At 33.1% G+C, this 24,628-nt stretch overlaps 1 long non-coding RNA gene across 1 annotated transcript; it reads right to left on the reverse strand.

The window, feature by feature from the left end:
* Window positions 1-9,239: 9,239 nt before the first annotated feature.
* LOC111881653 (uncharacterized) lies at window positions 9,240-10,378 on the reverse strand. The gene is made up of 2 exons (XR_008224950.1): window positions 9,931-10,378; window positions 9,240-9,494 (listed from the first exon to the last, which is right to left on the reverse strand). It is a non-coding gene; the product is annotated as an uncharacterized LOC111881653 (long non-coding RNA).
* Between the last annotated feature and the right edge of the window lie 14,250 nt (window positions 10,379-24,628).

Below are 24,628 nucleotides of genomic sequence, written 5' to 3' on the forward strand. Positions count from 1 at the left end.
GTGTATTACCGCCGGTAAAAGCTGTCAAATCAACTTGTTGGTTGGTAAAACCACTACAACACCTCAAAACTTAGGCTACCCGATATGAGAGCGTTTTCACACGTCTTGGGCTGAGGTGGCAGCATCTCCCACGCATGAACATCGATCCCAAGTCCGGTGGGCTGCGTGTGGTGTGAGGTTGAAGACGGACGAAGACGAGGGCTTTGATTGGCTAATAAAATCCGAATGTTGCAATCGACCGTTATCTTGCATTAATAAAAAAAAATTCATTTTTTTTCAAATTCTCTATATATACATCCACTTTATTCACAATTTCCACTAAACCATACCCACATTTTTTCAAACAAACACACACATCAAACCAAAAAATGGATAATTTTCCACCTCCAATTATTTCGTCTTCCGATGATAACGATTCCGATGACGATTTTATTTTGTATACGTTGTTATCCGCGGCACGAGACGTGGTACGTGAGAGGGGCGAAAGTTCAAACGTCGACAAGAAGCATAGAAAATGGATCAATCGGGATCGAAAGGCGGCACATGAACTTTTGGTGCGTGATTATTTTGCCGTTGATAGTTTATATGATCTATCTAAATTCGAAGAACGTTTTCGTATTAGTAGAACTTTATTTTTACGTATCGCTAGAGATTTGGCACGTAATTATGAATTTTTTCAATTACGATGGGATGCTAGAGGTAAATGCGGTTTTACCACAATAAAAAAATGTACGGCCGCTCTTAGACAGTTGGGATATGGTATAACCGCAAACGCATCAGATGAGTATCTGAAAATGTTTGAGAGGACAGGTCGAGAGTGTACATATTTATTTTGTGAGTATGTCATAGAGCTTTACCGTAACATATACTTGCGACATCCGACTAAAAGCGATGTCGAACAGTTGTATGCCGCACATCAAGCGAAACATGGTTTTCTAGGGATGCTTGGTAGCATTGATTGTACACATTAGGAGTGGAAAAATTGTCCCAACGCGTGGCGTGGCCAGTTCACGCGAGGTGATCATGAGGTGCCGACTGTTATTTTGGAGGCGGTGGTTTTAAATGACCTATGGTTTTGGCATGCATTCTTTGGTATGGACGGATCAAACAATGACTTGAATGTGCTCCAAGCGTCTTTGATATTTAACGATATTTTACAGGGCAAAGCACCAGAAATGTCATATGTTGTCAATGAAAATGAATACAAATATGGGTATTACCTAGGTGATGAGATATATCCAGAATACGCTACGTTTGTCAAGTCATACACATTTTCGGCCGACGATAAACGGAAAATGTTCAAGTTAGCACAAGAATCTGCAAGGAAGGATGTAGAACGGGCGTTTGGAGTCCTCAAACAAAAGTGACACATAATCAAACATCCGGCACGAACATGGGACAGAGAAAAATTGAGGACCGTGTTGACTGCTTGTGTTATTTTACATAACATGATAATAGAAGAAGAGGACAGGGCTATTTACTCATATACCACAAACGATATACTTAACCCACCCGTAATAATACAAGTTGGGAGTCTGGCATACTTCTCAAAGGTTTTGAAAATACAAAACCGTGAAACACGTCACAATCTACGACATGATTTGACCGAATACATATGGGAACGACAATTTCAAGGGCAAAATGACGGTGAAGACGACGATGATGACAATGGTGTCGATGGTGACGATGAGGAGGATGACGATGGCGGAGACGAGGCGAATGATACCGGTGACGACAACGACGACGATTAGAATTTTCCTATGTTTTTTATGTTTTTTAATTTTTATTTTATTTAGACAACGTAATGTTATTTTTCTATGTTTTTTTTTGTGTTTTTTAAATTTTATTTTATTTAGACAATGTAATGTTTAATTTTACTAATTTAAGTTTTAAATTTCTATGTTTTATTTAATGAAATGTGCTCTTATTTTTTTATGTTTTAATAAATTAATGTCGGTCTTCTTGGTGTGGCGTGGATCGGAAGACGGATGAAGACGGAGCTTCCTATTGATTGCTTCTTTTTTGCCCCCTATTTCTGGTGGTTTTGCTTTTAATCCATCGAATTAGAAAAAAAAGGGAAGAAGAAAGAGATTGACCCGTTTTACAGAGAAATCGGGCGAAGACAACCGGATGCACATTTTATATGTTTTAATTCAAATTACAATAAGTTTTTTTTAAATTTAATCTAATGTTTTAAAATTAAAAAAATAAAAAATAAATATTGTTAGTGGTGACCATTTTCAAGGTTTAGTGGGTTGGTGGTGGGTTGGGTGTGAAGCTGACATGACGTATAGGTGGCAACATTTTTCCGGTGGGATGAGTGTAACCACTCCCCATAGCCTTAAGTGGGTTTGATAATTAGGGATAATTTGCTTAATCCAATATATCACCGAAAGGATTTAAAATTCAAGGGTGGTTTGCTCCATTAGTGTTGTTTGATAAATTAAAATGATTATAAAATATAAAAATTGATTAAAATAGTTTAAAAAGTATTAAAAAATTTATTTCGATAAATATGATATTTTGATAGTTAAGAAGGGTAAATATTATTTTTAAATTTTAGGTTGCATAAATATAACATTTTGAAATTTATGATGGGTATATACGAAATTCTTCCAATTTTTTATATGGCTTATTTATGTGGTTTCTGAAAGTTGCCTCCATAGTCCGTGATAAAATGCTTTCTTGGATACGTTTGAAATGACAAAAATTTCCTCGCATGTCTTTTTTTTTTTTTTTTTTTTCCTTTTTTAATTTAATTTTTAAATAAAATGACAATTACACATAATCCCACTAATACCGACACGACATACCAACAGCCGAAAAAAAGAACCCAAGAAGCTCAACCTTTAACCACCACTAAATCAACAATCAACACCACTACCATCACATCTCCCACTGTACAGATACTCTTTAAAAAGTTGAAAAATAAATAAATAAATAAAAATAGGACAACTTTATATAAAAAAATTCATACCAAATTTGTAACAAAAATTAAAATTTGGGTTAAAGCTGTAAATATATAAATAAGCTAGCAAACTTATAATAAACTTCAAAACACATAAAATCTAAGTTTGTTGGCTACTTAACAACCATTTGTTTAATAAAACTAGTTATAACCTAACAAGAATCCAACCACGATTGTTAAGTTAAGTTTTGATCTAAAAACTTACGATTTTAACATCCAATTCATATTGAAATGAAGCTTTCTTATTTTATCATCGATTTCTTAATTAATATCAAGTTAGAAGAAAACTTAGATGGTATTTGTTTTCTGCAAAAGCTCTTCATGACCGCTTATGTCTATGTCGCGCAAACAACACACCAACATTTGGCCAGCAAACTGTTTGGTTTTTAGAAAATCACATACCTAAAATAAATCTACACGGTTGCATCATCTTTCTTGGCACATATAAAAACCTATGTCTTCTAGGCATTTCTAGCCTCTTTTTATATCATTAGTTTTATTGCCACAAAAGACCGTAAACTTCATAATCAATTTTTTATATTTTGTTTTCAATGAATATCTTTTAATAACCATTTTTTACAATGAATATCTTTTATCAATGGTTATATACAACTTATTGGTGGTTTATACATCAAAAAAATTAAGATGTAATTATAACAAGTTTATTTATATTTTCAATTCACTTTAGCAGGTTACAAATGTTAAAAAACAAAGTCTTTTTCTTATAGACTACATACTACATATGTTAGATTTCAGGCGTTAAAAAACAAACACCTTAACACCAAATAAGAACCAAGCAACAACACATACATTACAATAAATAATGAAACGTATATTATATTTATTAACAATTAACAATTACATAACATTTTTTGGAAAAAAGATGAATGAAGTAATATACATTTGAATTTGTGTCGTCGTGATTAACATGTTGAATTGATGAATTGAAATGGTTAAATAGTGATTAATTCTCGGAATGGTTAAGTCAATATAAATTCAAGCCTAAAACTGATCTTAGTAGCAAATAAAGCTAAAGAAGATAAAAGTATCATACATTATACATTGTTTTTTAAGTTGTCTATACAATAAACCAAATACCAAAGTGATGTTTAACGGAATATCAGGAGTACAGATCACAAAGCAATTTGATAAATTTATGTGGCAATATGTTAGTTCAAAGATCACAAAGTAATTTGATTCCTTCTCGTTCAAAATTGCTTAAAAAAAAGGCAAAGTTGTGTGATTTAGCATCCTACTTGCATCTGAGATTTTTACATCTTACTTTAATTTAATATATTCAAGTGTTGTAATTTGATAAATTTATGTGGCAATATGTTAGTTCAAAGATTAAAAAATCACTTATATATGATGCAAATAACATAACACCTTTTATTGATTTAGTTGAATGGGATCCAAAAGCTAGAATCTTTCATTCAATGAATCTGAGTTAGCAAACTATACAATTAATACAAACTTTAATATTAGTAGGTATATTAAATTAAAGTTTTACGAAAGTAATGAAAAACTATATATATACGAGTTTTAGGTATAAAAAAACATAAACAGTGACAAGTCTTATAAAACTACATATATGGTTGCACAATCTTGTAGTTAGATATATCATATATGTTTTCCGGTAACTTTCTTAACACAGTTGGTATAAGAGTAAAACACACAAATAAATTTAGCAAAGAGTCTTCATGCTCAATACGACTTAATCAACTATATTGTGAGAGTATATAAAGAATTTTCTTGTTATCTTTGAGCACCCAGATTGTTTATTTAAAATGAATTTAAATAAATAAATAATAACTAACAAAAAACTTTATAACAACTTTAGTAACTTGTTTCAAAATAAAACGATTTCTTTAATTTCACTGTCACTAAATACGAAATAGCAGTCACTATCACAACGTATCATATAGATAGCTTGTCGCTATTTACCCTTGTTCGCTATCAACAACTATGTCTAAATCGTAGTATGAGCATGATGATTTTTTAATTCATTATGTAAAGAATGTGGATGACATATTAAAACTATTATATACTAATGTTATTATATAATACCAACTATGCTAAAAAAGCTACCAAGAACATGCATTTAACAATCAAATGGAGAGTAATTCAAATGTGAGATGCTCCAAAGTTATTAACATTTTAATTTTAATTTCAACAATTGATAAGTTTTTAGCCTGTTGAAAAATCTATTAGCTTTTCTTTTAACAGAATTAAAAACGTATACATTTTTAATAAGATAATTTATATTCAATCGTAAACAAAATCGTTCCATAACAAGAAAAAACAACAGTTAATGTATGCAATGTGAAATATCTACAATCACACATTTCCACTTGGCATAGTTATTGTCTCAAAATCTGAACGAAATGAAAGACATGACAATGTTAGGTTGGAAAACATACTTCATTATTTTGATAATCTCACCATTTATTTGCATCGACATTGTCGGTAGTAATAAACACTCTAACCCATTGGTTTTAAATGAGAACCTAAATAGCCAACAAACGATTTCCAGTTTGAGAAAAAAAAATCCAATTTCTCACATTTGATAAGTTTCAATACATACAACTTGAAATCATTATTTATAAAAGGTCAAAACATCATTACATATTCTTTCGAATACCCATCAAATCGCAAAACCCGATAGTTTGACAATAAAATGTAACCCACACCTCTACTTATGATTGTTTCATCCAAAACGGGATTAACATAAGATGGTAACTAGATATTACGGAGCTCCATTCATTCCCATATAATGGAATCAAATAATTCTAGCTGATATTTATCATAATCCACCTAATCCTTTTTCAATTTATTATAAAAAACATAAAAATCATAAAACCAACTAAGAAAACATAGATAACTATAATACATACAGACTTATGATGACTCTTCATATGTTAATTGAAAGATCTTGAAATGTAGCGGCCTCGGACACATAACTTTCATAACACACTTTATTGTAATGTAATAGACAATTGGGTTAGATAATGATTTGGCATCGATACTTGTTGGTTTACAAACAAATAAGAACTTTTATTGATATTCATTTCGATTATCACATTCACCAAGAGCGAGTCTGGGCATAGAAGATGCTAAAATTCCAACTTTGGTAGAAAATTAAAATAAAAAGTCTTCGTACCACATGACGGTAGAAACTACGTTTTATAGTTCTCCATGTTTTTTTGTTATATAGTAACACAAAAAACGACATTATATTTTCGTTTGTAAGATCAAGTACATGAGTGTTGTACATTAGTTTTTTAACATATTGACTTGTACAACGTAAAATATCAAACGACTTTACTAATGTTCTTAAAACAATTTCAATGGACAGCTCATACTCCAATGATGACAACTATAAAACAATAAAGATAATCAAACATTGTACAAGAACACCCACAAAGGATACTTTCATGAATTTCATTTACTCCTATAGGAAGATTAAAGTATTTTTTATGTTTTAATTTGGTTTATAGCGTATTCTTAGTTAGTATAATATCTAAAACCTTAGTTTATATTTAATTTTCAATTGGCGCTTGTATGTTTTCTATCATCTTTGTTTAAGCGTTTAATCTTTTTTTGTTGTGAATCTTTTTATGTTTGTTTTTTGTTATGTTACTTATATTGGCATATTTGTACAATGTTTGATTATTTTTTATTGGTTTACAATTATCATCATTAGAATCTAAGTTGTACACTGAATTGTTTCAAAAACATCATTATAGACATTTGATATTTTACATTGTACAAGTAAATATGTTGAAAAACTAACATACACCACCATGTACTTGATCTTTAAAAACGAAAACTAACATACAATACCCATGCACTAGATCTTTACAAACGAAAAAACAATGTCGTTTTTGGTGTATTCTTCAACGAAAAAAACATGGAGAACTATAGAGCGTAGATTATATGTGTAACGAAGATTTTTTACTTTGATTTTCTACCAAAGTCATGTATAACTTTAGCATCTTCATTGCACGAACACATTGGTGAAATGTGATAACCAAAATGTTGCTATATTTGTTTGTAAACCAACAATTATTGATGTCAAATCATTATCTAATCTAATTGTCTAATACGTTACAATAAAGGTTGCTATATTAGTTATGCGTTAGAACCTGTTACATTTCAAGATCATTCCATTATCATACACAAAAGTCATTGTAAGTTTGTATATGTATTGCAATTACCTATGTTTTTTTAGTTAGTTTTATAACTTTTATGTTTTTTTATAATGAATTGATAAATGATCATGTGGTCTATGATAACTTTCAACTACAATTATTTACTTCACTATATAAAAATGGATATAGCTTCGTAATATCCAATTACCATCTTCTGTTTATCTCGTTTCGGATGAAACAATTATAAGTAGAGATGTGGTTTACATTTTATTGTCAAATTATCAAATTTTGTGATTCGATGCATATTCAAAAGAATATGTAAAATGATGTTTTTGACTTTCTATAAATAATGATTTCAAGTTGTATCAAGGCTTATCAAGTGCGAAGGAAATTGGATTTTTTTTCTCAAACAGGAGATCGTTTGTAAGCTATTTGTTTAGAGGAAATATATTAAGTATGTTGTTCCGACCCAACGTTGTCATGATGTCTTCTCATTTCGTTTATATTTTGAGACAATAACTATGCCCAGTAGAAATGTATGATTGTAGATATTTCATATTGCAATCATTAACAATTGATTTTTTATAAGAAACTATTTTATTTAATATTGAATACTTTGTTTTGATATAATTTATGGTTTAATCATCAAATTCTGTTGTTTTATGTATGATTTTTATTTAATATATGTTTTGAAAATTTTAATAAAATCATTTTAAAACATTAATATAAAATTACTTTTTATATCTAATTCTTTATATATATATATATATATATATATATATATATATATATATATATATATATATATATATATATATATATATATATATATATATATATATATAGTTAATATGATTTAAATAGAGACGTTAAGTTTTTAATGCATCAAATCTTGATACAAAATTACATATAAACTGATTATGTAAAAAAGTTCAAATTAATCAATTTTATGTCAAAAGTTATATTTTTTATTATGAAACTTGTTTTGGTAAATTTATTAAAAGTAAAGCAAGTAAATTTATTGTATCTTAAAAAAAACAGCCTATATATTTGGAAATCAACAAATCAACAACAAACATTTATTTGTTGAAGAATCTAATTCAATCGAGTTTTCTAATTTTACAGTTGTGATTATGGTAATACTATTAGCAACATACTTTGAGATTTATTTTAGGGATATTTACCCAAGTTGATGACCAAAATAAGCTCTGGATACCGGAGATTGAAAAATAAATTCGACCTACTTTTAAAAACACTCTTTGATATTTGGATTTGAATTTTGCACAAAAAATAATCATGCTTTAAAACTTTTTTTTTAATTTATTAGTTTACATAGATTTGGTTTAGTATTTAATGATTTGCTTAATATTTTACTATTTTTATGAATTGGTTTAATTAGAGTTACTTTTCTTTCATTTTTGGTTACTTTTTAAATTGATTTGTACTTCGATGATAATTTACCACATAAATTTATCAAAAATACAATAGGCAAATAAAGAGTAAATTACTGAAATCGTCCCCTATGGTTTGGTGAAAATTTCACGTTTGGTCCCTAACTTTTCTTTTGCACTCGGATCGTCCCTATGGTTTGATTTTGTTGCGTTTTTCGTCTCTTGCATACATAAAATTAGAGACCAAATGTGAAATTTTGACCAAACCATAGGGACAATTTTAGTAACTTACTCTAAATTAAAATATGATGTTGGAATTAAAAAAAAAAAAAAAAAAGAAGTCAATGCAAATAAGATACAATTTCACACACCTTTGCATTTCCTCCTAAAACGAGGAGAAAACAATTGCATTCTTTGCTTATACCTAAAGAGATTACCCCTAAAGAAATTGTCCCTATAAATAGTCATTATTAATTACAAAAACGGTCCCTATAAAAAAAAATAATCTTTGATCTAACTAGGACAATAAAAACATAAATGGTCCCTATAAATGTTTTTCAATATTTGGTCTAACGGGGACAAAACATAAATCCAAGAAAAAATTATAGTAAACTAGTGTAAAATAGTAAAAGTATTTATTTGTTTCCAGAAAATAGTCCCATGAGCTTCATTGTACAAAAAAAATTTTAATTTTCGATATCATCTTAAAATAACAAAAAAAAAATGTAATTTTTAAAAGTACGATGCTATTAATGAATTTTTAAAAATAATCCGAAAAAAATAAAGCTTTCAATGCACAACACAACACAAACACCAAACATACATTATGCAATAATTTTGTTTTGAAAACACATCACAATAGACAACACACACTTAACATACATCATGCATAAACAATAAAAACACAGGGAATGATTAATCAAAAAAGTATGAAAACTAACCTGACATTCTGTTCTTTGTTGTAGAGACAAACGTATTTTGGAGCTGTATACAAAATACAAAGTTAATGAAAACATATTTATAAGAGATTAAGATTTTATGGATACATCGATTCCACTTTTAAGATTTTAGGAAAATAACAAAAAACGAATGGTAGTAACCAGAAATTAAACCGAAATCAACTTGTTTGATTTCACAATCAAAGATTGTGATTAAAATTCACAATATTGTGATTAAAAATTTAAAAACAATATCGAGATAATCCAATAAAAGTCAAGATGAAATCAAATCGTAATAATCTTTTACAAAATCCAAAAAGTGAATTTACATAGATGTGATATGTTAAACAAAATTTGAAACCCTAGAGCATGCTAAAATCATTAGAACATCTCAAAACGAGGAATCAAACTAATAAACGAAGAAAAAAAAAAACTCAGGAATATCACAAAAAGTTAAAAATAAGATAAGTGATTTCACATACTTTGAAGTGTGTATTTATCGGAGGCTCAGATCTGTTTTACGATCGGAACAAGAGGATTAAACCGCCATGGCTGCAAATACAGAGGTTGCATTCTCACAATCGCCGTCCTCCGATTATATGCCCTGCCAAGCTGCGGATAATCTCAAATCATGTCCCGATTTGACTCAGATCACTTTTAATCATCATAGCCTCTGGGTTTAGGGGTGTTTGGATGGGGAATTGCATGTCATAACTTCAACGATCTTTCTCTGTCTCTCTCTATATATACATACACATACATACATACGAATATATATAAATATATACATATATATATCAGAGGGTTGTTGGAGTTTGAAAGAAAACAATGGAAATCATCGGCATGGAGAGGCGGCAACCACCCTCAGAAACCCTTGTTCCTCTCACTGCCTCATTCTCATACTCTGAGTCGTAAAACAAATATCCCTAATCGTCAGCCGGTTACTCTATATTTATACTATATGCCTCCGCTTTGATTTTCCAATTGGATCTTCACTTTTCAAATTTACAAAATTAGTCCATTTTGTTAATCTAATTTTAGTTTAGATCAATGTTTTAAAACCCGGGTTTTCAGTTGATCCGGTGTGATTATCGGTTTACGGTTCAATCGGTTGAATCGTTGGGTCAACCCGATTTATGGTCTTTTTCTATTGTCATATATTTTACTTTCTAGCATAATATATAGACATATAAAACAAATAATTTGATGTCCATAAAGTTTAAACATTGAAAAACATATCAAAACATGGTATAGATCAATCTAAACACAATCAATAACCCAACAAGAACATGACTCATTGAGACCCAATAACTATTTTAATCCATTAAAACCCAACATGAACATACATGAACTCAAAAACTCCACAAAGCTTACACATTTATGAATGAGGGACCTTAGAAATGTCCAGATCTACTAGATTGAGCTCCCAAAACAGCCCTAGCTCACCAAGACCAAGCAAAAGGGACTAAATGGCCAAAAACCTACTCAAAGTAGATCTATGAAATAAGAAGACAAGATCAAAGCTTTTTACCTCCAATAAACTGCAAAATATGGAAAACCTCTGGATCTACAAGCTCCCTTCCAGGTAGTGACTCTTCAACAAGCTCCAAGTTCTTCAATGTAAACAAATATGCTCAAAGATCCTTCACAATGACTTAAATGCTCCAAGTTCTTCAATGTAAACAAATATGCTCAAAGATCCTTCACAATGACTTAAATGCTCAAAAATATGGCTAAAGGTCGTCTTTTAGGGTTTAGGATGATGAGGGATGGATACAAGATGAGGCTCATGAAAGAAATGGGGTTTAAATAGGGTCGAGGGTCCTAATTTAGGGTTTCATGACTAAAGGGAGTACGCCCCACGTACCCCTTGGTACACTGAGAGTACCCAAAGACCACATGCAACAACTTTTCTTTATACGCTGGGCGTACCCCAGATTATGTTGGGCATACCCAGCTAAGCATGCGCATGCATCCTTGCATGCAGGGGACTGATCTGCCAAATATTTCCTCTAGGGGCCAAATCTGCCAAAATCTTCAAACTACCGTAACTCCCTCATCCTAAGTTCGTTTCCAACGAACCTTATATCCACAAAAAGGAGGCGAGAATCCCTACGCTCCTAACAACACACCCAAACCTTAAAACCTCCCGAACAAAACCCAAACTTCATAAAAGACCGAGATATCAAATTACAGTCATGCCCTTGGCTTCCGAAGACACAATCGAATACATGGATCACTTATACCTTCACAACTACATCCGAAATGGGGCAAATCTTTCCTTTCTCGAAGCCCTAAGCCCCATGAAAGCTGATGATTGGGCCGTAACCCCAAGCAATGAGGCAAATCTGAAACCAAATGTTACAACTCTCCACCACTTAAATTAGATTTCGTCCTCAACATCACTCCTTACTAATACCCATAACAAAACAACCATTATGAGGAACACAACCGAGAAATTATGCGCATAAGATAACCTTCCCAAGACAACCGAAATTTCCATCCCGAAGAAAACAAACCCTAAGTCCCTGAAGGAACCCACTTCTACCTCTCTGAAACGTAAATTCCGCATTGGTCTGACTTCCTGACAGAACGCCCACGCTATAACATTACCAAACCCAACCTTTATCGAATAACAGACCAACATACCCGTCTAACCCTGATCATCTTGATGCTACAAATAGAACAAAACCACTGACCATGAACAACTGCAGAACAGTTATACTTGACAGAAGGCTTAGATAATGCTCCGAGTAGAATATTCATCCTTGCAACGGTTAGACTCAAATGAGAGTTGCACAACAAGGTCAAATTAATTACTTTGATATTATTTAATCCAACTGCAAGTGACTTAGAACTTTTGACCCACAAGCTACTCCATGCACACGAATCCTCAAATCAATACTTTTGCCTAAAACATCATGCTGCCTCTTATCTACTTTCCAAATTGACTAAGACCTCCGTGATCCCAACTTATCTTCCAACTATTATAAATATCGGGTTTGCGACCGGTTGTTGAGCCAAGGAACACCCTCATAGTCGCCTCACGCGACTTTCGAAAGAAACTTCAACAGGCAAAGCTACCTAAACCACCTCAACACCAACCCGGTGCTATGTTGAACACCACAGGACCAACCATGGTCTTGCTGATGGGTTTTGGCCATAAGAACATCCTATGTGCTCATACAAACCCTAATGCTTGGATCTAGGTTTCTCTATTGTACATGCAAGTTATCCAAGACTATAAACCCTAATTCTAGCATACAAGTAATCATATTAACATAAGAATGGGTTTAAGATATTACCTTGATTGTTATGTAGCAATAACAATCCCAAATCCTTCTTGTATTGACTTTAGAAAGCTTAGAGTCACAAATGTCACTCCTCTAATGGTTCACAAACACCAAGAGCAAGAGGATGAGGAGGAGAGAGGATGGAGGCTGCCCAAAACTGTCTACAAAACCCCAGAGAAGTCTTTTTTTTTCACGTTTTTGGGTCACCAGGGATGTATATATAGTTAGGCTATTAGGGTTATCTAACAAGGAAACCCTAATTTGGATGTTTAAGCCCTAAGCAACCCATGGATCCCTTTCCTTAAGGCCTTGGACGATTTCCTTATGGGTTTCCCCATAGAATTCGTCCACTCCTTAATACAAGGCAATCCATGGCCCAATTGCAATTATCTTATAATTACAATTCCAGTCCCTTAAGTTTAATTAATCTCTTTTAGTCACAAAACTAATTACCAATTAATTATTGACTAATATTAATTAAACAATATGATTTCTTCTTTAATATATTATTCTCATAATATATTAATAAATCATATTTAATCCTTTCTCTCCATAATTCATCCTATCAAGTTGCTTTGGTGAAGGCAACCCAAAAGGACCATGCACCATCGGGTCAAGTACATACCAAAATAGTTATGGACTTAGACACTAATCCAACAGTCTCCCAATTGGATAAGTCTAATAACCATTATGCGTATGACTTCAGATCCTGTTCTGTAATCGTAGCTTACCAAAGCCGCTGTCAACTCTGATCTTATCAGATACGCGTGTCCTTTAGATAAGAGATCATATATTCCTCCATTCTAGATATCGTAAGACATGATTTCTAATCATTCTCCTTTGTACTATTTCTCGACTTTCGATTTATGACGACTGACTAATTGAACAAATCAAATTAGCCCTAGCCCGGCCGAGCATTTACGTTTGTCATCACTAAATCATCGAGGGGCCCAAAGATATCGCTTTTATCCTACTTTGGATAAAAGGAACGGATAAAATTTGATACAATGCTCACTTGCACTTACTCACCGAATCACACACAACAATATGTTTTATGACACCAAGTTACTGGTGCGTTTACATATTATCAATGTGCAACCGATTTGCAAGATACAACTCACACATCTTGGTTTTAAGAATATAAGATGTTATCGACTCACCAATCACTCGTGATACAATTCATGGAGTGATCCAAGTGAGCGTGGGTTTAATCCAAATCATATTCATAAGCACTCATGAACGTCGCAGCAAACATTTGCTTATGTCTAATACCTTTTAGACAATCCACACACCAATTCACGACAGTCTTCATTCATACCTACTCCCAACATATGAACGACTGTGGCCCGTTCGAATAATTTGACTGTTCCCAACCAATTAAATTATTCAGGAAGTCAAAACATGCAAAGTGAAACACAAGAATAATACTAATCCCATATGGCCTCAAACATTTGAGCATAAATAAAACACCTTTTATTTATCACCATATCGATTACTGATTATTTGTTGTTTCGGGTAATCAACTTTTTTTTTACTTGAATTATCACAACACTTGTCCCATGCTCTTAGCATGCACACAATGTTTACCTATGGTTCTTACTTTGTGAAATAGATCAAATGAACACATTTCCAATCATACTCATTTCACAACTCCTAATCCTTTTCACAAGTGAAAGAATATCAAATTCTTTCCACTTATGGAATATGTTAGATTCTAACATTTATGCAATGATCCTTTCGTAATGTCACTGCACTAAAGTCACAATGACTATTGCCAATGATATTACTAAGTCCTCCATCGGAGATTGTTACAATACAATTCCTTAGATATGATGTCTCTCACTCAAATTACATTCCTTTGAACATCATTTTGCATAAAAGTTTCTAATCTAGACATAGATTTTCAATATTCAATTCCCAATATGGACACGTTTCCATATTTTCCATATGACAACTCATTCTTAATAGAATCTTATCTATTCATAATAATGTCGATATGGTTCATCCAATACTATACTTCAAACTACTCACAAGCGACCAATCCTCGGCGAACTTTGGATTGTCCTTTGATAGTTGTTTAATTATCTTAGTCAAAACCGATTCTAGTCCTTTTTCCTCTAAATGCGCTAGACATTTTGAAAATTTTAGAATGGTCAAATATTATAGCATTTGCAATCAATCCTATACCCGAAGCGTATGGAACACGATGCATAATGTCTTACACGAAGATTCGATACTTTATCAATCTTCTGCCATAATATTTTATGTGCTACGTTCTCAAAATTCGAACTATGAAGAGGAATGCCGTAATCATAATCAGATTTTTAAGAACGCACTATGTTTCCTTGACTAAATTATTAACATTCCACAACCTAAGCCTTTAGATTTGAAATGAAGCATAATATTCTCTCCCTTAATTATAGCAAAACAACTTTACAACCCTTACGACTTTGCAAGGTGTAACTCTTGTTTTTCTATAATTAATATTGCTAACTTGCAATACTTGCCTTAATAATCATACAATCATAACATTTATGCTCCCACTATCATGATGATTATTATAAACATAACACTTATGCTCCCACTAGCTTTGACATGTATTCAAAAACCATCTTAACTTCCAGAAAAACAATGCCTAATGAATTTCTTTAAGTTCATATTTCTAATACCCAATGCTTTGATAATCTTTTATCAAGGCTTCTTAAACTTATACACCTTTGCCATAGATAGCTCATAAAACAATTCAGACTAATTGCCAAATCTCACAATTCGAATCATGGAAATGGATACCGTAACCATAATCGAATTCGAGAATACAATTTTACAATCACTACCTTCTTAAAATCTCTATTAGTGAAAGCATTTCTCACAGTCATTTTCATGAAGGAGGGAATCTTATGACACTTAGATTTTAATGGTGTATGTGTTCCTATCCATGTGAATTTGTCAAAAACCAAAGTTTACAATAAATTCAAACTCATATGGACCGAACTTTCTTAATCTTGATTTCTTGCCTTATGGTAGCACAACTGCCCATCATGTCTTCCAAGTAGTTAAGCAGCTCACCCTTTCTTATCAATGTACTTTTCATTGATCAAGGTCCTTGCCTTTTATGCATTCAAATGAGAACTCATAGAACCCACATGCATAATTAACTTATTTGGAACGACACAGAAACAAAATAATGTCAACACGTTAGGTTCTAAACCTCAACTCGTGTGCTAGTGATGATCGATAAGGTCTATTTTGATTTGTTCTTGAAACCTTTCAAGACCATTAAGACTCCCACTGACTCCTTGACATATAAGATTCTCTTGTCAATAAACATTTCTTGACAAACAAATATTCAAGAGTTAGTGTAGTTTTTATCAAAACATTTCATAAATTGGTCCTAGTTGGTCTTTGTCTTATCCAAGACATCACAACTTTCCACATTTGATGAATGTTATAAACCTTCTTAATACTTATCACTCAATTTCACAATCTTAACTCTAAGACTTGTTCTGGAACGAAGTATGATTGACTTCTTGATTTAACCATTTCTTCAATTCTTGATTCCTCTTCTTAGGCATACAATTGCACTAAGACTCACTTAGAGGATCAATTGAGATATGGTTCTTAATCATTAAGACATATCATAAAGCATAAAAGGTACTCTCCCTTCTTCTTAGAATGGAGAAACTTTTATCTTTCTGCTTACTTGATTCTTCTTATTCATTCTACTATTGATTTAAACTTTTGCAATCAATTCATAATTACACTTAATCTTATAAGTATAATCATATTTACAAAACCTTTAGTAAATCATGACGAATATCTTGTTACTCTTATGGTGGACTTGATCAACACGCAACTTTGTGTACTCGATCTCCTAGTCCTTCACTTGACACTTTGTCAATGAAGTAGTCTAATTTTCAAATATGGAATTTCTCATTCATCGTGCAACCAAGTTGCATGATTCCAAGTTTTTGTCCAATTGAAACTTGGGCGATTACAAATAACATAATTAAGAATCAAATCCATTATTGCTAATAATAGAAACATTCTAACATCAATTTTTCATACACGCCATTGCAAGGATAAATAAATAATATAAAATCAAAATTTATTTTATTGCGGGAAAAATTTGTCCTTACAATGCAATTTATTGAAAAAACTATGCTAATACATATTTCTTAGCAATCTAATTCTAACTCTAAGTAGTAGCTCAAGAATCTAGTCTTCAAGTAATGCGATCGAAATCCATTTCTTCACGGTTAGATTCTGCTCACTTCTTCCCTTAAGCTTCCTTTCTTTTCTTCGATCCTACAAAACATCAATTATAATCTTATCACATTATGTATTAAGAATCTAGAATGAAGCTTAAAAGAGTTAGTCAATGGATTTTACCTAAAGCAAAGCCATACGTTTTGACTCTCCCATCTCTTAGATCTCTTAGGTAAATAGGGCAGCTTCTTCTCCGTTGCCTCTTCTCTTGGCAATAAAAGCAAATTGACTCTTTTGGAACAGGACATGGAACTACTTCAGACATTGCCTTTCTCTTATGATCAAACTTTTCGATCATATCATGTCTTTCTTTGCCATTGTCTATATCCATAGAGGTCTTGAAGGCAGATTCACCAATCAACTTTGCTTTTCTATTGCGCCAAACCATTGCTGATTCAACAACAATAAGCATATAGGTGAGATCTATAAGGGTCACGTCGCAGTTCATCATATAGTACTCTCTTACGAACTCACTATATGAGTTAGGAAGTGACTGAAGAACCCAATCAACAACCATCTCCTCACAGACAACAGATCCCAACATTCTTAACCTATGAATGTGTGACTTCATCTCTAAGACGTGTGCACACACTGACTTTCCTTCTTTATGTTTACTTGCCAAAAGGGCTTGAGTGAGCTTGAACTTTTCAAGCCTTCGATCTTGTGGGTTAGGGAGAATAATTGGAGGAGGTGGAGGAAGTGAAGCATGATCTCTTGTTCCTCGATCGAATCATGGAATATCATCTTCATGCGGAATGCTTGTTCCATGGGATTTGGGAAGACCATAGTTGTCGTACTTTGACATCTACAAAACGGGAGAAAACGAATTCAAGTTAGTTGATTGATTGAGTCCTTAGTAAATCACCCAAATGAGATACTAAGGCTAGGACCCAACACAATATGCTACAACCTAGAAAAGGGATGCCGTAATCTAGTTGCAGAATATTTGAAGGTAAGTCAATGACGATTCACTAATTTCCACCATGAAAAACGAAAAAGAAATTTAAGTTTTAATTCTATGAAAACTCCTAGATCCTTTGAGATTCATTGAACATTTCAATGACATGTTTAAATCTCGATATGCCCCTCTAGTTTGTGACTGGGATGCAGAGGATCACAAAGCGGGTGTGAACCACACACGCTCAAAGATAAACAGCAAGAAATCCCGAAACCACACACGCTCACATGTTACAGTTACCTATTCGATGTGCCGGTAAACCACACACGCTCCACCGAACTATGACAAACATTCAGTCACCCTTTGCTACCTTTGCTTAGACCCATTTAGTGTGCCGGTAAACCACACACGCTCCACTAACGTCTTCGCAAGGGCACAAAGTGTAATTTCATGGAATTGCATCAATTCACTTTGCCTAAGTAACTAAGATTGGGAATTTAAAAAAAAAACATTTAGTTACTTTTGTACTTCATTATACTTATAATGGAAGGTTTCGTCCTATCCTACCCGTTCGGCTAACGACCCTCCACTAGTCAAGAGTGTGGTGGGTAAGAGTGGATACCCATTCAATCGCCATTTTATAGGCAATTTCCTTAAACACCCCTGATAGACCAGCTTCGTGAATGAGGCCTACTAACGGTAAGACTGACTTTTACCCATACATATATATAATGTTAGACTTTTAATGTTATATATAGTATAGGGTATATTTTACACTTTTAAAATACTAGGTGGTCAAATTTAATAATTATACCTTTAATTCAATTAAATTGTAAACCAAAACTTTTATGGATTTATTAAACCTCTTTTAATTATACATCTTAATTAATTAATAAAACCATAAGGGTTTTCAAAACAAAACTAGGGTTTTAGAATTTAACAATCCTAATTAAAATTTTAATCAACTTTTAAATTCCAAAACTTGAGGACAAGTTTTGAAACATTTCAAAACATTAGGGTTTAGAATTTAAATATACATCAAAATTAAACTATTAATCAAAATTAAAATTCCAAAACTTGAGGGCAAGTTTTGAAACCTTTTTTCAAAACATTAGGGTTTCAACTATTAAATTTCAAAGCAACAAAACTTTTGAGTTCAAATTTAAACTATAAAACCTAAAGGGGAAAATATGAACCATTTCATAACACAAGGATCAAATAACATATAATCTAAATTAACATTTAATCACATAATTATCCATATTTGATTTATTTAATGATTTCTTGCAAAACAATTTACCAATTTAATCAAAATAATTAGTCAATTATCACATAAGGAAATAAATATTTTATTAATTGATAAATATCTTCAATTAGATCAAGAATATACTCATATATATCATAAAATCGGATTTATATTGATCTAATATGATAAAGGCAAGTATCTCAAAGATAAACAGCAAGAAATCCCGAAAATAGCTCCATCTGACGCTCGAACTCGCCGAGTACCCCCATGGACTCGCCGAGTCCACAGTGGGACTCGCCGATTCTATCATGCAGAACCACAAAAATCGAATTTTTTTCAACATACAAGGCATCAATACAATAGAAACCAATCTAGGCTCTGATACCACTGATGGGTTTTGGCCATAAGAACATCCTATGTGCTCATACAAACCCTAATGCTTGGATCTAGGTTTCTCTATTGTACATGCAAGTTATCCAATACTATAAACCCTAATTCTAGAATACAAGTAATCATATTAACATAAGAATGGGTTTAAGATATTACCTTGATTGTTATGTAGCAATAACAATCCCAAATCCTTCTTGTATTGACTTTAGAAAGCTTAGAGTCACAAATGTCACTCATCTAATGGTTCACAAACACCAAGAGCAAGAGGATGAGGAGGAGAGAGGATGGAGGCTGCCCAAAACCGTCTACAAACCCAAGAGAAGTCTTTTTTTTCACATTTTTGGGTCATAAGGGATGTATATATAGTTAGGCTATTAGGGTTATCTAACAAGGAAACCCTAATTTGGATGCTTAAGCCCTAAGCAACCCATGGATCCCTTTCCTTAAGGCCTTGGACGATTTCCTTATGGGTTTCCCCATAGAATTCGTCCACTCCTTAATACAAGGCAATCCATGGCCCAATTGCAATTATCTTATAATTACAATTCCAGTCCCTTAAGTTTAATTAATCTCTTTTAGTCACAAAACTAATTACCAATTAATTATTGACTAATATTAATTAAACAATATGATTTCTTCTTTAATATATTATTCTCATAATACATTAATAAATCATATTTAATCCTTTCTCTCCATAATTCATCCTATCAATTTGCTTTGGTGAAGGCAACCCAAAAGGATCATGCACCATCGGGTCAAGTACATACCAAAATAGTTATGGACTTAGACACTAATCCAACACTTGCCTCATACCTGGTCTCCCACGACCTACCATTCCTCGATTCCAAACACGTTGTGGCCCTCTCATAGCCTTGCGAACAGACCTGCCTTGGCCTAAACCATCTGAAGGAATCCATGAACAAGTGAAAGATTTCCCGCAATATCATCGTTGAACATGTACAGGGACTGATGAATGCTACGGGCCACCCTGCAATCTTACAACATGTCACACCCCCAAACCAGAACGGCGGAAACGTTCGGGGGCGAATGACGTCATATTCAGTATCATAACGATTCATAGTAAGGAAAGTACACACCACCATATATATAAAGGTTTCAAAATGTTTACATAATTGTATTTGTTACATGTTCAAAATATAAATACATAAACATATTTAAAAAGAAATAATTAAAGCCAGAGCGTTAATCCCCAAAAGTTGGTTTCCAAACCTGCTTAGCGGTTCCCTGAGAATACAAGTTATTTCAAAGAAAAAGTGTCAACAATTAATTTGGTGAGTTCATAAGCGGTTTTGAGAAAATGTATACAATTCCAAAGTTCGTGCGTTTTCTAAGAAAAACCCTTATTTTCTTATAAAAAGTATGAAATGCATATGAATGTTCATGTCGTAAATTGTAAATGGTTGTACCAGGAAAATCTCTTATTTTCATATTAATTGATTGTTTTGGATACAGGAAAATCCCTTATTTTCTTAAAGTAACATGCACTTTCTAATGTCTAAGACTGAAAATCGCAAGCAACTGACATGCTTAAAAGGTTGAGGCATAGTTTTATATAATAAAGCTATAAGAAGATCGCACTCGTTAGATGAAGAATAGTTTTAATAGCTACTCATTCATAAAATCAGAATACCATAATAATTGTCTATCCGGTGTGTTTTATAACCATACTAAACATAATATGCATATGACGACGGTCTTCAGGCGTCGAAACGTTATGATAAATTGTCACCCAAAGGAATGTAGCTAACAGTCAGGGCGCGGGATCATGACTTCCCGTATAGATCTATATACATTTGACACGCTCTCCAAACGGGAGACTCTGGTTATAATAAACAAGACTTTAGGTAGTACCTTTTAACAAAAGGGTAGCATTGAAGATGTAACCGTCTCACAGATTCTCAACTAAGTCTGTATTAAAATAATAGCTTTGTATGAAATGTTTATCCTCTTTCACAATGTTTGACAAAGCATAAATCATAAGTTCTTTGAATGCATAAAAATGGTTTAACAAGGATGGCTACCCTGGATACTATGTATTTTGTATAAATCTAATGCATGCAAAGTATAACAAGAGTTTTCACGTTTTCACTCAGGATCAACCGTGTGTTTACTTGTATTCTCCCCCGAAATGTATTAAAAGTACATTATAAAGTATTTGAACTTGTATAAAATGGGGTATGAACTCATTTGATTGAAGTGGTTGTTTTGAAGTAGTCGAGAGAAGAATCGAGCAGAACTTCGACTAGTGAGAGTTAAATTCTCGGGAATCTCGGGAGTGTAGAACTTCCTTCTGATCTTGAGTATGAAAACCGGGGTGTCGGGATGGCTTCGAGTGGAAAAACGCAGAGCAAAAGTGCGGGAAAAGAGAAGAATTGAACAAGAAACTCGGAACTCTAGCCTCCCTTTTATATGAGGCTGAACCGCCTCCGTACGCTGGGCGTACGCTCTTACGCGGGGCGTAGCGTATGTCAGCGCTTACGTCATCCTCCTGACGGACGATGGGATGTCTGCTGCCAAAGGGACTGCGCCCTTATTACCTGGTATGCTAGGCGTACCCCTTTACGCGGGGCGTAAATCGATTTTCAGAACTTCTAAATTCCATAACTCTCGCGTACGAGCTCCGTTTCTAGCATTCTTTATATCCACGCGTAGGTGAGACTGTACTCTACAACTCTCATTTAGACTCCGTCGGCTAGTTTTGACTTTATTTTTAATAATACCTTTTTAGCAGGCTGATACTGGAAAAGTCCGTTAAAAATCCATAACTTCTTCATCCGGCGTCCGATTTTATCTGTCTTTTTACCGTTGTATTCCTATGGTCAGGGTCTTCAACTTTCGTTTAGGTTGTTTCTGTCAAAAATCCGTCGATCTCTATTTCGAGTTTTTAGCTGTCTACTGCTACATCCGAAACTTCGAAAAATCATAACTTCCCAATACAAAGTTAGATTTGGGCGTTCTTTTTATGTATGTTCACGGTTTAATGATATCTACAATTTTCATCTAGATACTTAAGGTTAAAAGGTATTTTATTAAAACTTCGCGTTTTATGTTTAATCGTATTGACGGTTTTGTTGTGAATCTTAGGTTGGTCATAACTCCTTCGTTATAACTGTTGGGTTTTGAGCATTCTAACACTTCCTAAGTGTACATGCAACCCTAAATACCTTGGATCTATGTTTTCTCTATTATACATGCAAATAAGAACATCCAAGGTATTATCCTAATCTCGCATACAAAAACTATGAATGTAACAAGATAGAATACATACCTCTTGATGTAGCTTGATGTCTTCAAGCTTTAAGAGCTTAGCCCCAATAGTGTGGAAGCCTCAAGTGGAATCACAAATCACCAAGACACCTTGGAATACTTTAGAGAATATGATTACTTGGTTCTCTCTAGTGAAATTGGCTAGCCCTTCTTTAGTGTATCCACACTAGTGCCAATTTCACCAACCAAAGACATCTTTATATAGTATGGAGGATTAGGGTTAAACCCTAATACCCATGACCTTTCATTTCCTAGGATCCATGGGTTAAACACTCCATGGACTATCCATGAAAGCTTAGCCCAATCTAAATGAACTTGGCCCATTCCATATATATAAGAGTCCATATTTAATTAGTTCCTTTTGATCACTTAATTAATTATAAATTAATTCTTGATCAATACTAATTAAATAATATGATTCCATATTAATATATTAGAACTTATAATATATTAATATTAATCATAAACATACTATTCTCAAAAGATTATCCATATAAATTGTGTCGGTGAAGTGCAACCCAAATGGACCATGCCGGGTCGGGTCAAGTACATACCAAATATAGTTATGGACTTAGACATTAATCCAACAGTCTCCCACTTGGATAAGTCTAAAACTATTATTGCGTATGACTTCAAACCTAACTGGCAATCGTAGCTCTCAAAAGCTTCTGTCGTACTCTGACCTTGTAGATGAACTCTGACCTTTGTCAGTGACTTGTCCATTAGATAAGGGATCATATATTCCTCCATTCTAGATATCATATGGACTGAAACATGGATTATAATCATTCTCTCTGTCCATTTGTTGTTTCCCGATTTTCGATTTATGACGACTGACTAATTGAACATATCAAATCAGTCCTGGCCCGGCCGAGCACTTCCATTTGTCATCATCAAATCATCGAGGGGCCCACAGATATCGCTTTTATCCTGAAGGTAAAAGGAACGGATAAACTTCGACTCATATGGCTTGTTCTACTACTTGTTGAATCATACACAAAGGCACGTTTTATAGCACCGAGTTACCAAATGCGTTTACGTGCAATCAATGTATTATCAACTCATAGTAACAACTCATATCTCTAGGTTTGAAGAATATAAGATATTATCGTCTCATGATCACTCGTGATAAAATCCATGAAGTGACTCCAATGAGCGCGGGTTGAATCCAATACTCAGAACTTATGAGCACTCATGAGTGTTGTAGCCCTTTGTCCAACACCTTAGACCTCTACAAGCCAACCCATGACAGTCTTAATTCATATCTACTTCCAACATATGACCGACTGTGGATGGTTTGAATAACTTAGTCATTCCGGAAGAATAACCTAGTTTATTCGGGAAGTCAAAACATGCAAAGTGAAACACAATAATAATTGAATCCAATATGGTATCAACCCTTTGAACATAAATAAAACACCTTTTATTTATCACCATATGATTACACATTATTCATTGTATACTGTTTCAGCTATCAACTTTATTCTTGAATTTAAAACAATAGTTGTCCCATGCTCCAAGCATGTACACTATGTTTTCTTAAACACTAGTCATGCCACACACCAAGTATGCATACTATGTTTGTCTATGATCCTTACTTTGTGAACTAGATCAATTGAACATAACTTCAATGATTCTCTTTTCACACTCCCAAATCCTTACCGCAAATGCAAGACTTCCAAATTCATGCCATTTACTGAAATCTGTTAGATTCTAAACTTATATGCATTGATCCTCTTGTAACGATTATGCACAAAGTCACAAAGACTTGGCAACAATCATTACAGAGTATTCCAAAG

Source organism: Lactuca sativa, chromosome 7, assembly GCF_002870075.4.
Source record: "Lactuca sativa cultivar Salinas chromosome 7, Lsat_Salinas_v11, whole genome shotgun sequence".
NCBI classification, from domain to species: domain Eukaryota; kingdom Viridiplantae; phylum Streptophyta; class Magnoliopsida; order Asterales; family Asteraceae; genus Lactuca; species Lactuca sativa.